General features: G+C 42.5%; 1 pseudogene; it reads left to right on the forward strand.

Moving 5' to 3' along the window:
* The first annotated feature begins 149 nt into the window (after positions 1-149).
* On the forward strand, positions 150-14,955 carry LOC141102920 (uncharacterized; annotated as a pseudogene).
* Positions 14,956-15,177: the final 222 nt, after the last annotated feature.

The following is a 15,177-nucleotide window of genomic DNA, read 5'->3' on the forward strand; positions in this document are numbered from 1 at the left end:
CCACAAGAGTAGGCCAGCATCAGATTGCCTGAAACCATCATAGACTCTCTTCAAATGCAAGAACTCTACAAAACCTCAGGGAGACGGATCCTGTGGTGTACTTGCAGTTTCTGGAACGCCAGGCCGAACGAGAGGAACGCAGGGCTTAGCGAGAGGAACGCCAGGCTGAGAGGGAGGCTGATCTTCGGCATGAATTGGAGATGGCTAGGCTCCAGCAGCAGCGACAGGCTCAGAACCTCGGATCCCTAGAGCACAGGGATGCCTCTCTGCCAGTGACCCCGGCAGCCAAATTTCCAGTTATGGAAAAGGACAGTGACATTGACGTGTATCTACTGACGTTTGAAAAAACTTGCCGTCAGTACTATCTGCCCCCAGCACAATGGGCCCGGTACCTGATGCCAGGGCTACGAGGCAAGGCCCTGGATGCTTATGTCGAACTGTCAGAAGAGCAGGGCAACGATTATGAGGCCCTAAGAGCTGCAATCATCCAAAAGTTTCAGCCAACCCCAGAAGTGTACCGGAAGCATTTTAGGTCCTTGCAAAAGGGGCCTGGGGACTTATACCTGGATGTGGTAAGTCGCTTACGCACCACATTCCGGCAGTAGACTAAAGGCTTGAAAGCCGATTCTTTTGAATCCCTGGAAGATCTTATGATTGAAGATCAACTTTTGCACATCTGTCCTACAGACGTCAGACAGTTTGTGCTGGAGCGAATGCCAACCTCTTCCAAAGCAGCAGCAGAACTGGCAGATACCTATATCCACTCTCGGGTATCTGACCATCGCAAGGCTCCTCCGAATGGCTGGAAAGGAGGGAAATCACACACGGCAACCCCTCCTCTGCCTACCAACCAAGTTCCTCAGCGGCTGGAACCTGCAGTTCCTAGAGCCAAGGCCTTCCTAACTGACAAATGCAAATGCTACAACTGTGGGGAAGCCGGACATCTAAGGATGCAGTGCCCTGAGCAGAAGAAGACGGCATCACCTGGCCATCCGGCTAGCAACCCTTCTTCCTTGCTGTTCATCCGCAGGAAAACTCGGGTAACCACCGCCAACTTGCAGCCAGTCACCTTGGGTCACCGGATCGTTACTGGTTTCTGGGACACAGGAGCTGAAGTCACTTTGGTCAGACCCGAGGTGATAGAGAGAAGGGACATCATCCCTGGAAAGTTTTTTACCCTCGCCGGAGTCGGGGGGACCCGCTCACGAGTACCCCGTGCCTATGTTTTCATTGATTGGGGTGCCGAAATTGGGATGAGAGAAGCGGGAGTCTCGGAGGAGATCCCCACTGCGGTGATGTTGGGTGATGATTTAGGTACCCTTGTGTCTTACTATGCCACTGCTAAAAGCACCCAGGATGCTCCCACAGAACTCTCTGGACCTACCAAGGTACTGTTTACAGATGATGGGGTAATATTTGGGAAACCTGTGGATGGACAGGGGGAGGGTGGAGTGGAGGTACAGGGGTCTTCTTTACCTACAGAAGGAGAGGAGGCCCTCTAGCATGTGCCGATATCAGATGCTTGTGTAGCTGATGTTAAGAATGTAATTACTGAATGTAATGATGTTATGTCTTTGTTGGAGGTCACCCACAATGCTGGGAGGGTGGAGAAGATAGAGTCTCTGGCAGCAGAGCCCAGGAGTGGCCCAGGTGGCCCCATTCCTGACTCTGACCCAGAGGATTCTGCTCTGACTACACCCCAGCAGTTGTCCTTGTGTGTCACAGGACGGCTGGTTGTTACTTGTATTCCCATGCCTCAGCCAGTACTGCTGAGAGACAAAGGCTTTGCAGTGTTCAGTAGGCCAGCTGTTAGCTCCCCTGCTGAGAAAAATAAACAAAAGCATGACAGGGACAGTGGGCAGAGAGGCTGTACTGGTCTACAGGCAGGAGGCCTGGAGACTGAAAGGGTTAAACAGTTGCTCACTGTGTTCGGTCAACCTAAGGGGAATGTGTTGAAGGTGTCACCTGATATGGTCTGTGAAGGTCCAGGTGAAATCAGGAAGGCCAGGGTTGGAGTGAAACACAATGGTTTGTGGCCTAACTTGATGTTCACACAATGTCCCAGCACAGCGCTGGTCATTGGCAGAGACCGTATACCTGAACGGAAAGAGTTAGGTGCCCTGCTAGAAGTGATAGCTGACACTCAGGGAGTGGGTTTAGGCCTTCAGTCCCACTCACCTTTCCTTCCCCTCCAGGGACCCATGATGCTGGCAGTGCTTACAGCATGCCGTGTCTGGGTCATGGGAAACCCTGGGAGGGCACCCCATTACGTCCACAAGGTGGGCGGCCGGGTGTATCCTCCCCTTACCCTTGCAGCCCGCCTTGCAGGAGGTGCAGACAGGCAGGGCAAAGGAGACTGATGAAATTATGCAGTTAGGGGTCATTCAGGGAGCTCGGACAGTCTGGGCGCCACTGGTAGTCCTGGCCCCCAAAAGGGATCAGACAACCAGGCTTCCAGGAGCCCTTGAAGGGCTGAACGCCAGCCCTGTTGTTGTGGCCTTCCCCATGCCCAGGAACCATGAGGGGTCAGAGCAGCTGGTAGGTGCACGCTGTCTCACCATCATTGACCCGAGCAGGTGGCGTGGACCAACCCCCCCTAACACGGAAGGCTCAGGACGAGTCAGCCTTCACCACCCCATGTGGCTTGTCTGCATGTAAGGCAATGATAGTTGGGGTTGAGAACGCGCCAGCCACTTCTCCGGGGGTCATGGATGACCTACGAGGAGGGGTGGAACCTTGTGAAATGGCCGGCTCAAGAAGCCTTGGAGTAATTGGCCCTGTCTGGGAAGAACACCTGGTGCACCTGTCAACTGACAGCTGCCAATCTGACTGTCAAACCCAGTAAGTGTCAGATTGGCATGACTGATGTGCAGTGCTTGGGACACCAGGTAGGAGGAGGTACCCTGAAACCCGAGACAGGGAAGGTTGAGGCCATCCTGGCCTGGCCTAACCCCCAAACCAAAAAGCAGGTTATGTCTTTCTTGGGGACCGCTGGCTACTATAGGAAATTTGTATGTAACTATAGTAGCCTGGCCAAACCTCTGACTGACCTAACCAAAAAGAAACTGCCCAAGGTGGTGTCTTGGACACCAGAATGTGAGCAGGCATTTCAGGCCTTGAAGGAGGCGCTGGCCAGCGCCCCTGTGCTGCAGGCTCCAGACTTCACCCACCGTTTCCTAGTGCAGACGGATGCCTCTGCCTATGAATTGGGTGCAGTCCTGAGCCAGGTGGATGATGCTGGAGAGGAGCATCCCATCCTCTACCTGAGCAGGAAGCTGCTTCCCAGGGAAGTAGCATATGCCATGATCGAAAAGGAGTGTCTTGTGATCGTGTGGGCTCTCCAGAAATTAAACGTACCTTTATGGACGGCACTTCACGGTGATCACGAATCACAATCCCTTGAGCTGGCTAAATCATGTGGCTGGGGAGAATGGCAAACTACTTCGGTGGAGCCTAATTCTGCAGCAATACGATTTCACCATCCAGTATAAGAAAGGCAGCGCCCATGGCAATGCTGATGGGCTGTCACGACACGCTGAGCCCACAGGAATCGGTTGCGTCAGGAGGGAAATTGTAGTTCCCTCCCATGCAACCACCTAAGGGGGAGGTGTAACGATATCACGTACTTGACACGTTGTGTGGAAGTAGCCATGACAGCTTGGCTAATCATGTAACATTACAGAAAAATCTGAACTCCCTCCTCCCTCCTCCCTCCTCTTAGGAATTTTAAAGCTTTTTAAGTTCAACAGAAAAGGTTATCTCAACAGAGAAAACAGAACCAGGCTAGGTCAGTAAAAAACAGCTTGTTGAAAGGGCAGATTGTTCAGGCCTGTCGTAAAACTGTTACCCTCTCCCTTCAGAGGCCTAACAGGCCCCGATTGTAAAATGTCTGAATACACATCCAGCTTAAAACAGTGGAATAAGTATGAAATTTCAGCATGTTTCATAACTTCCGACTTAGTACAGCCATAATATGGACATATTTAGTTTCCTCAGATAATATGTAACGTTTCAAGTCCAGACACCAACTGTCAGGTCATATGGGAATCCACTGGTACCCCTTATTCCTCCTAAGCCGACTATACACTGGAGATATGACATGTTTAGATTTGTTTTGAAGGAAATCTCACGCTGAATAATAATATGATGGATATTTGCAGTCTGTAAACACTATAGATGCAGATATATGAATATGTATCACACAATCTACCTGGGACGTGGTCATGAGTGTAGACACCTCCCAGCAACCAACCCCTAAACAAGATGACCAGATGATTGGTTACTGGTTGCTGTCAACACCCCCTTTGATTTGACAGAAAAGAGGAGATGCCAAGACAATGGTCAGTTCTCCTTTTACCGTCCAAGAAGAATCATCTGCCAAGTTGAGAACCGATTACCTAGCTCATCGATCGAACTCTGATCAAAGGGTAATAAATTTAAAAGAGCCAATAAAAGCCCTGGGTGGCCTACGCCAATAAAAAAATTCATATAAAAGCAAAGGAGAAGGCCTTCAAAAAAAATACAAGGCTGAGGGGCAATCATCAGCATTACAACTGTACAAAGAATGCAATAAGAAATGTAAGGGTGCAATCAGGGCAGCTAAGATAGAACATGAAAGGCACATAGCGGAGGAGAGTAAAAAAAAATCCCAAGAAATTCTTTATTTACATAAATAGTAAAAGAGGATTTGGCCCCATAAAGAATGATGAAGGGAATCTGGTTACAAAGTATGGTGTGATGGCAAAGGTTTTGAATGTATTCCTCTCCTCAGTTTTCACGAGGAACCCGGGGGGCTTCAGTAACCAAAATTGCAAGGTTTAACCTCATGACACGACAATTGAAGCACCCCCATGGTTAACAGAGGATGAAATTAGAAACAGTCTTGAGAAACTTAACATAAATAAGTCACCGGGACCAGATGGCTTGCACCCGAGGGTCCTTAAGGAACTCGGTCAAGTAATTGCCAGACCGTTGTTCCTAATTTTTACGAACAGTCTACTGACTGGTATGGTACCAGCTGATTGGAGAAAAGCCAATGTAGCACCAATCTTTAAAAAGGGCCAAAGTACATCCCTGAGAATTACAGACCAGTTAGCTTAACATCAATAGTATACAAGCTCTTGGAAGGTATGATAAGGGACTATATACAAGATTTTAGTAATGAAAACGGTATTAGCAGTAATCAGCATTGATTCATGAAAAATCGTTCTTGCCAAACAAAACTATTAACCTTCTATGAGGAGGTGAGCTGTCATCTAGATGAAGGAAGACCCGTAGATGTAGTGTATCTGGATTTTGCAAAGGCATTTGATACAGTCCCCCACAAACGTTTACTGTACAAACTATGGGTCTGTTGGTATAAAACAAAGGGTGAGTACCTGGATTGAAAACTGGCTACAAGGGCGAGTTCAGAGGGTAGTGATAAATAGGGAGTACTCAGAATGATCTGGTGTGCAAAGTGGCTTCCCCCAGGTTTCTGTCCTGGGACCAACCCTATTTAATTTATTCATAATCTGGAGGATGTGATAAACAGCTGAATCTCAGTATTTGTGGACGATACTAAGCTAAGCAGGGCAATAGTTTCTCTGCAGGATGTGGAAAACTTGCAAGAAGATCTGAACAAATTAATGGGGTGGGCACATGGCAAATGAGGTTTTGGTGTACATTTATCTAACAGATAATTTATCTAATTTCAGTTCTCAGAGAATAATCTCCTCTGGCCCATGTTTATGAAGTGGAGAACATTTGGTCACAGGGGGAGAAGAGAAGTTTTTCCTCTGAGAAGACCTAAGATCTGAGTAGGGGGGCTGCCTCTGATCTTCTGAGATACCTGTGTGATTACAGAGCAGCTGAGTTTTAAAAATGAAACCAAAGTTAAAAAGACTGTAATTACATGAAAATAATAAGCACTGGCGCTTTTTTTAACTTACCGTTTTTTTACACAAATTTTGCCACGTTCTTTGAATGTGTAGTTTTGGCTCTTTTTTATTGCTAATTTTGGCAATATTGACACGTGAATATAAATGCAGCGCTAATAAGTGGTATATGAAGCGAGGTTACAGCATATCACCCCGGAAGTGCTGTGAAGTTGCTAATGGCTTAATGGTGAAATACAAGCAACTATGAACCAAAACAAGTAAAGTGGAAAGTCAATTTCCAATAACTAAAAAATAGTGTCCATGGTAAAATAAGTGTTCTTCAATAAATGGAAAAAATATATATTTATCATGGGAGAAAAGGTGAATACGTGTGGATGATGCCTTTCAACCAATAGGTAAAGCGAAACCGTTGTCCTCGTGTGCTCAAGGTCCACATACAGCTGTGATGGCAGAAGAAATGGATACGCTTACCAGAAAGGGTGGACACACTCAGCCGTACGTCGGTCTGTCAATCAGGCATTCGCATCAATCAATCCTCAGGGTGCTTAATGGCAGACACTGGTGGTGTGAAGATGCGTTCCAATGGCCTCATCTGGAGCAACCATAGATGGATGGTGATGCTTAGGTCCCCAGCGGATGGATGTGCTCACATTCACGGAGAGCAAACAGCTGGAGCATGCAGACTCCACAGCAAAGGATGTCAGATCATAAGGGACAGAAGAGAGAGTCTCCACATAGTGCATGAATCCAGTATAAAAGGCTTATTTAAAAACGCCAGAAAAAGGAGGATATACAATCCCCTAAAATGGTGAGTACAAATAGTGATCACAATTGGGTATAAAAATCGCGTGGTGACAGGGCACAAAAGGCTCAGCAACCCAACATGTTTCGGACAATGGTCCTTCAACTGGGGCAATACAGCCATGTGTTCGGCACCACGCTATATAAGAACACATTACAATTAGAAAAAACAACGATCAGCTGAGTGCACTGACACTGGGCAGACACAACAGCCAATCAGGAACCATCAATATGCTCACACACAGCGTCAATAGGGCATGTAATAACATAACCCAATCAAAACACACCGAACAGAGTCACATAGTACCGCTGTTGTGGATGACATCATCGCGCACCGGCATATGCGCTCCAAGCCTCGTTTCCATTACAGGAAGGAGCCAGTATGTCTGTATGGCCAGGGATGAGATAACCCCACCCACTCGCCAGGAATAGGAGTCATTGCGCGCCATAACGAGGCGCTCGTATCCTAGCAACATCCCGTGTCTCTGGAAGTGCATATACAGCGCTGATTTAACAGTGTTAAATATAAAAAGGCGTGTATTTGATCATAGAGCGGAGTGTGAGCATGCAGATCATCCCACACAGATGTCCATAGAGATGTAGATGTAAAGAAACTTCTAACAATATAATGCAGATATAAATACACTTGTGACAGTAAACAGCAAATATATATATTTAAGCGAAAATATAGAAAGTAGGACTATGAAGACTGTGTGGGCATAACAAATGATGAGGAAAATAAAAAAAGGACCCCGATGGCAAAACTAATGAAAGATCGACTACAAAAATATAACACAATAAAATAGAACACCAGAACATCGTCCAAAAAGCCGAAGCCCTAGGAGATGAAAGAATAAAAAAAAAAAAATGTATTCCGCGTTAGTAGGTAAATGCTATGGGATCCAAAATAATCCAATGCGTTCTAAACTCAAGATAAGAGGACAAAATAATGAAAAAATTTTATAAAATATCTTATTACTTGAAAATGGAAAGCAACTGGAAGGCCAACCTGTGGCATCAAGATTTGTTGATGAACGCATTTATGTTCCATTCTATATTTAACCCATAGGGGGAGTAGCACTTTAGCTGGTAAATCCAGAAAGTCTCATGTTTGGATACTCCCTTAGTGCGTGGTCCCCCTCTCCAATGTGGGACAAATTTGTTGATGATTTGGAACTTGGTACCACTGGTTTTCATCATGGAACTGTAGAAAGTGTCGGGGGACGGTATGGTTAGTACGACCTAATTTGATGGAAGTGATATGTTCATTTACTCGAATACTAAATGTTCTTATAGTACGTCCCACATATTGCTTATTACAAGGACATGTAATGAGGTAGACTATATCTCGAGTAGTACACGTAGTAAAATGTCTCATGTGGTAGATGATAGTAACCGTAGACTGAAACGACTCAGATTTTTTTCCGTCCATACAGGCTGTGCATGCATACATTGCACTTTTTGCAAGGGTAATAATCCTTGGACTACGGAAAAAAAGTGGATTTTGTAGGAGCATCAATTACATTATAGGAAATACGGTTATGTAAAGATGGAGCTCCCCTAAAGGTGACACCTGCTTTGGTGGGAAGTACAGGGCCAAGTATTGGATCATTTTTCAAAACATTCCAATGGCGGTTCAGAATATTCTTAATCTGTTTATGTTGAACTGAGAACTGGGTAAACAGAGACCATTTAAATCTATTGTCGGAGGTTGGTTTAGGTCTCACGGCCATGAGTGTGCCACGATCTATAAGAGAGACACGTGTTATCTCTTTATCAATAAGCGATGGATGATAAACTTTTTCGACAAAACGTTGTTTAAGAAATTGGGCCTGTTTTGCAAAATCCGAAGAATTTGTACAATTTCTATGGATCCGTAACATCTGGCTGTGCGGTATGGAGTCAAGCCAAGGGCCATAATGGCAGCTGTCCGTGGAAATATATCCATTTCTGACCGTTGGTTTGAAAAAAGTGGTGGTCACAATACGGTGGTCAGCGATGGAAATCTCTAAATCAAGAAAATGGATGGATGTAAGGACAATGTCCATCTCGTTGTTGTTGAGAGTGGCCAGAAAGTCATGGAGGGATTCTTCATCTCCCCTCCATAGGAGGAGGATGTCATCTATGTACCTGGCCCATAAACACAGCTCAGGTCACTGTAGTGGATAGACGACATCCTCCTCCCATAGTGCCATAAAAAGATTGGCGAGGCTGGGGGAAAATTTATTGCCACGCCTTTCTTCTGTAAAAAGAATTGGTTATTATACCAAAAGTAGTTGGTCCGTGTGGCAAAACGGAGAAGCTCGATAATATAACATTGTTGTAGTAACGGGATATGTTTACTAGTGGATAAGTAGTGTTTCACAGCCGCTAGGCCTAGTTCATGTGGGATGCAGGTGTACAATGCCATGACATCTGCAGTTACAAGAAGAAGGTCATCATGATAATCAACGGACTCCAAACGGCGAATGGTATCACCTGTGTCCTTAAGATATGATGGAATCATACGCACTAGCGGTTGCAGGTAGAAGTCAATGTAACGGCCAATTCGAGATGTTATTGAATCAATCCCACTTATGATGGGTCTGCCTGGGGTTTTCTTAGTATGTTTATGTATTTTTGGGAGGTAATACATCACTGGAATACGTGGGCCTACTGGTACCAGATAGTCCCTTTTCCTTTTTATTTAAAATTCCCTGACGAAAACCCTGTTCAACCAAATCAACTAAATATTTCTTAAACTCCTTGGTGGTGTCTCAAAGTAAAGCCATATAGGTCTTGTCGTCACTAAGAATACGGCACATTTCTATATGGTAGTCTTTTTTTTGTCAAGGATCACCAAGCCCCCCACCTTTGTCGGCAGGGCGGATCACGAGGTCTTTTTGTTCACATAGGGATTTCAGACCAATCGTGATATTAGGGTGGTCATAAACATGTTTTTCAGGTAATAATTCCAAGTCTTTCAACACCAAATTGCAAAAGACTTTGATGGATGGAGCTGTGATATTAGGAGGGTTGAAGAGAGAGGGATTCGCTAACCCAGAGTGCAATACTTTTGCACTGTGTACTCTGTGTGATTCACTTTGCTCACAGTCCTGGGTGCAGGTGGGTTGGCCAAAAAATGTCTCTGAATGTTAAGTCTTCTTTTAAATTTCTGACCATCGATGAAGGTCTCAAATCTGTTCAATCTCTTGGAAGGGGCAAACTTGAGACCTTTATCAAGCACATGAAGTTCAGCGTTGGAAAAAGTCTTCTGACTCAAGTTAAAAATACCACTAGCTGTTACTGTCTCCTTCTTTTTCCTGGCCCTTTAAATGTAGTTTGCCTTTTTTTTTTTTTTTTTTAACACGCATCTGGCCATGGGTTTTTTTTTTTATTATGCATTTTGGCACTCTTTCAAACACACATTTTGGCATAGGTTATTTTAACACGCATTTTGGTGTGGTTTGTAACGCACATTTTGGCGCTTCTTTTAGCATGTAGTTTGACACTTTTTTTTAATATGCATTGTGATTTACTTTTTATGCGTATTTTGGCAAACGGCACATTAGCTAGCCACTTTTGGGGTGCCATTAACAAATAATGGCACCGCAAGCATATCATGCATTTTGTATGTGTTTCCAGAATTCACAAAAATGCAGGTAAAAAATGAGCCAAAATGCACATAAAAATTTGTTAAAATGCATTTTAAAAAAGACAGTGCATTAAAAACTACCAAATTGAGCACAAAAAAAGGCACAAAACGCCAAATTGAAAAATTTTTTTGGGCATGGAGTGTTGTGCATTTTTTCAATGCACATTTTGGGACGTTGGTAGTGTATTTGTCAAATGACAAAATGTGTGGCAAAATGCATGTCTGCTAACTGCATTTGGGGTGCCAATAACAATGAATGGCACGCAAAAGCGCATTACGCATTTTGACACAATTTTACTGCAATTTTGATTTGTGGCAAGAATTGCACAATTTTGCAATGCTCAGATGTGAATGGGTCCTAAAAGAAAATACATTATAACCATACTGTGTGTGTATATAAAAAAAAAATATTATATATATATATATATATATATATGTATGTATGTGTGTGTGTGTGTGTGTGTTATTATTTATATCAATCTTTAAGCTTGCTGTTGCTGATATTAGGAAGAAAAAAGCCTCCTTCCTCACATCACAGCAGCTTCTCACTGAGATTCTCCACCTCTGCGCTGGAGAATCTTGGACGGATATATTTTAGAGATGGCCAGTGAGATCTTCAGATCTCACCTTCATAAACTGGTCATCTGTGTAAAAGTGAATGACAGAACAGTGGGGCCGGTGTTGAGAAGTGAAGAACATGTTCTCCACTCCTCAGCTCAGCTTCATAAACTGGCACTCCTGAAAGATCAGCCGTGATTATCAGGATCTCGGCTCTTCTCTGTTTGATAAACGTACATCCTTATGTAGAAAAGCGTAAAGTAATGCATTTAGGTGGCAAAAACATGAATGCAATCTACTCACTAGGGGGAGAACCTCTGGGGGAATCTAGAATGGAAAAAGGACCTAGGCTCCTAGTAGATGACAGGCTCAGCTGCTGCAAGCAAAGCCAATAGAATATTGGCATGCATTAAAATGGGAATTAACTCCAGAGATTAAACGATAATTCTCCCACGCTATAAGACTCTGGTCCAACTGCACCTGGAGTATGCTGTTCAGTTCTGGGCTCCAGTCATCAGGAAAGATGTGCTGGAAATGGAGAGAGTACAGAGAAGGGCAACAAAGCTAATAAAGGGACTGGAGGATCTTGGTAATGAGGAAAGATTACAAGCAATGAACTTGTTCTCTCTGAAGAAGAGATGCTTGAGAGGGGATATGATTTCAATGTACAAATACCGTACTCGTGATCCCACATTGGGGATAAAACTTTTCTGCGAAAGGGCATTTAAAAAGACTCGCGGCCATTCACTAAAATTTGAAGAAAAGCAATTTAACTGGAAACTGCATAGAGGGTTCTTTACGGTAAGAATGTGGAATTCTCTTCCACAAGCAGTGGTTTCAGCGAGGAGCATCGATAATTTCAAAAAACTATTAGATAGGCACCTAAACAATCATAACATACAGGGATATACAATGAAATATTGACATAAAAGCGCACACACGGGATGGACTTGGTGGACTTTTTTTTTCAACCTTACCAACTATGTAAGATATTTTTCATTCCATTCCTCGCATAACACATAATCAAGGTTAGATTACATTTTAGTGGAGCATAGTCTTTTGGAGGCAGTAGTTAAATCATCTATCAAAATAACAACTCAGACTATGCACCAGTAATTGTGGAGTTGAGGCTTATGGGAACCCAAAATAGGATAAATAAATGGAGATTGAATGAATATATGATACAAGACATAGAAGTGGAAAAAAGAAAAAGGAAAAAGAACAATAACTCTTGAAGAAGGGGTCCCCAGGGGTCTCAAAGGCCACAATATGGGAAGCACACAAGGCATATATCAGGGGTATACTGATCTCTATAGGAGCCAAAAAGAAGGAAAGAAAGATCAAGAGACATGGAAAGGACAATAAAAGCAATATACGAGCTGGAACAAATGCATAAAAAGAGCCCAGAATGAGAAACACACCAAAAAGAGATCACCTAAAAGACTTGATGAAGCAGGAAACAAGAAAGGTTCTCTATTTAATACAGTGGCGAAAGATATATATATATATATATATATATATATATATATATATATATATATATATATATATATATATATAAATGGGGGAATAAACCAGGAAAATATCTTGCAAAAACTTTACAGCATAAAAAAAATCATTAAACTGTATCGAAAAGATGAAAAATAGTAAAGGGGAGATGGCATATGAAACAACAGAAATTGCAAACGTTTTCCAAAGTTATTACAGCACAGTCTACTCTGTAAGAGAGAAGGAGACACAAGAAGCAGAAATGAAAAGGAGAAAAAAATGCAGGTATATTTAAGAGAAGCAAAATTACCGAAAGTTTCAATAGAAACGTTACAGGCCCTGAAAGACTCAATAACATATGAGGAGATCAGAACAGCAATAAATAGTACAGCAGTAGGGAAGAGCCCAGGACGCGATGGATTTACAATTAAGATACTATAAAAAAGTTCAAGAAACAACTTGTTGCCCAGTTTCTGTGATTATGTGCATACACCTCAATCATTGTAGTAGTATGGACATATACATATCTAGATCTGAGAGATCTTACACAAAAGAGGTAGTTCCATCCGCAATACACATTTATTGATAGGGTTACATAATATATACAAATTACATACCAGACAGTATTTACAACACAATGTACAGTGTAGGTCCCCTTGCGTACATGATATTCACAAATTACCCACAGCAACCACCCCAAAGAGGGACTTAGCTTGGTCACAAAGCATTATTCTCCCCCCTCCTTTCTGTACTGTGGCTAATATAATTCTCCCTAATTGGTCACTGTACCTAGTAAATGTATATTGGCCACAGCCTGGTTGGATGAGTCAAAGAAGGCTGTTGTTTACTACCCAGGTGAGATGTGATCAGGGAAAACAAAAGGCAGACCTTTGAAGTTGCAATATTATTTACAGCTGTTAATGGAGATTTCACATAAACCCATTATGTAACAGTCGGCCCCTTGTGGCCGGTGAAAACTAAGGCCACACATAAAATAATGGTTTATGGGTAATTTCCTTTATTATTTGGAACTTTGATATTTTGGCTTTGCCTTCTGAAATAGAAACTCTTTGAAAAAAAAACCAAAAAACTTTTAAACTCTCCATCTCTACAGTCCACATTTCTGGATCTCAGTATCGGTAGTCATCACTTGTTCTGGATGTAATAAGTCCATAATAAAAATAATAGGAGACAAAACACAAAAAAAAACAAGAAGAAAAAAAAAATCTTTTTTCTCAACAGTCCAATAATAGTACACAAGTCCATAATGCCAATCTGGTCATGTTGCCCTTGCTTCTGGGACAGCCTTCCATTGTGATTCCAATTGGATACAGCATACAGTAACAGCCTTTGGACCAGCTTTCCTGGTTTTTTGAGATCATACTTTATTAATGTGGACAAAGGTAGGGAAAGAAAATCATGAGTACTTCTAAGACATATGCATTCAAATGAATGCTTATCTTGTAATTCTGAGTAGTAAGGACCTTTGATTAGAATTGCCATAGATATACTGCGATATAATAATGATACCCTTTCCCAGTGACACGTGTAACAATTTGAATGGTTACGCCCCTTCAGCTAGGTTGTCTGATTTTCATCACCAATCTTTCTTCCTCCATTGTCATATGCCTGCAAGTAACTCTACCCTGCCTTCTGCTGAATACTACTGTGTGTGTGTATGACGCTTCAAGTGTCTAGGGGGATCTTGTTGCCATCACAACTCACCATTAACTCCTTTTACTGAAACTGTTCAGTTATACCAACCCTGATGGGCAAACATTTGTGCATATAGCTCCATCCTTGGCTACCGTGTGTGGCTACTGTACAAGTCCTGCCTTTAGCAGGCTACAGAAGAGGTCATAACCTTAAGAGGTCTCAGTGCAGATTAGGCAGTGTCAACTAAGCAGACAAAAATAACTTGATTTCAGAATATGGATAAGTGTGATGTCACCAGTTACTTGTGGCTTCAGGAACAATCAAACAAAATGACTCTTAAGTACAATTGTACTATGCGCTCTGCTATTTGCCAATCACTATAAGTCTCAAGTCCCAGTATATCTATATGATATTCAAGCAATGCTCTTTGAACTTAGTTATGGCACAAAAAAATGTGACCAAGCAAAAATTTTTTTTTACCAGTGACCACATATGACTGCCACATATTAGGACTGTAGAGAGAACTGTGTGTCACATATACAAAGAAAATAGTCACAGGACTGTTGCTAAACCCTGATGTTACTGTTACTATTGTCATAGTTGGTAATAGCTACAATGACATACATTTATATAAAACAAATATCCAATGTCGAAAGAGGAAAAAAAAAGAACTGTTGGAACTTGGCCCAACCCCAAAATGTTATAGGGAAGCTTTAATATTCTATATCAACATTTTTAACTGTTTTAAATGCTCTCCATATAAGGTTCCCCATACTCCCCTCTTTTTTTTCTCTTTATTTCACCATAGCAAAACCAAACTCCAGAATCGCCAAAAAATAAAGGTGATATAGGAAAGAAAGAAAAATAGTTAATATTAAAAGAAAAAGATAGCTTTTTAGATCCCCACCTTTACTATCCTTACCGGAAAAAAAAAAACTTCATCTATCATTGAGTGATGCAATCTACCACCTCAGGGAATCAGTACCGAACCAAGCAACTAAGACCCCGGAGCACTCTCAAGGTCCTATTTTTGGGCAGTAGTGTTATGTGGGGGTATAATCCCCACAAACTGTGGATATGGTGCTAATTTAAGTAATCAGATATTCTGACCTTGCTGTTTTTGATATCTCGGGTTATAAACTTACTTCTGTATTCCATTTG

The sequence above is a fragment of the Aquarana catesbeiana genome, linkage group LG07 (genome assembly GCF_042186555.1).
Source record: "Aquarana catesbeiana isolate 2022-GZ linkage group LG07, ASM4218655v1, whole genome shotgun sequence".
Lineage (NCBI taxonomy): Eukaryota > Metazoa > Chordata > Amphibia > Anura > Ranidae > Aquarana > Aquarana catesbeiana.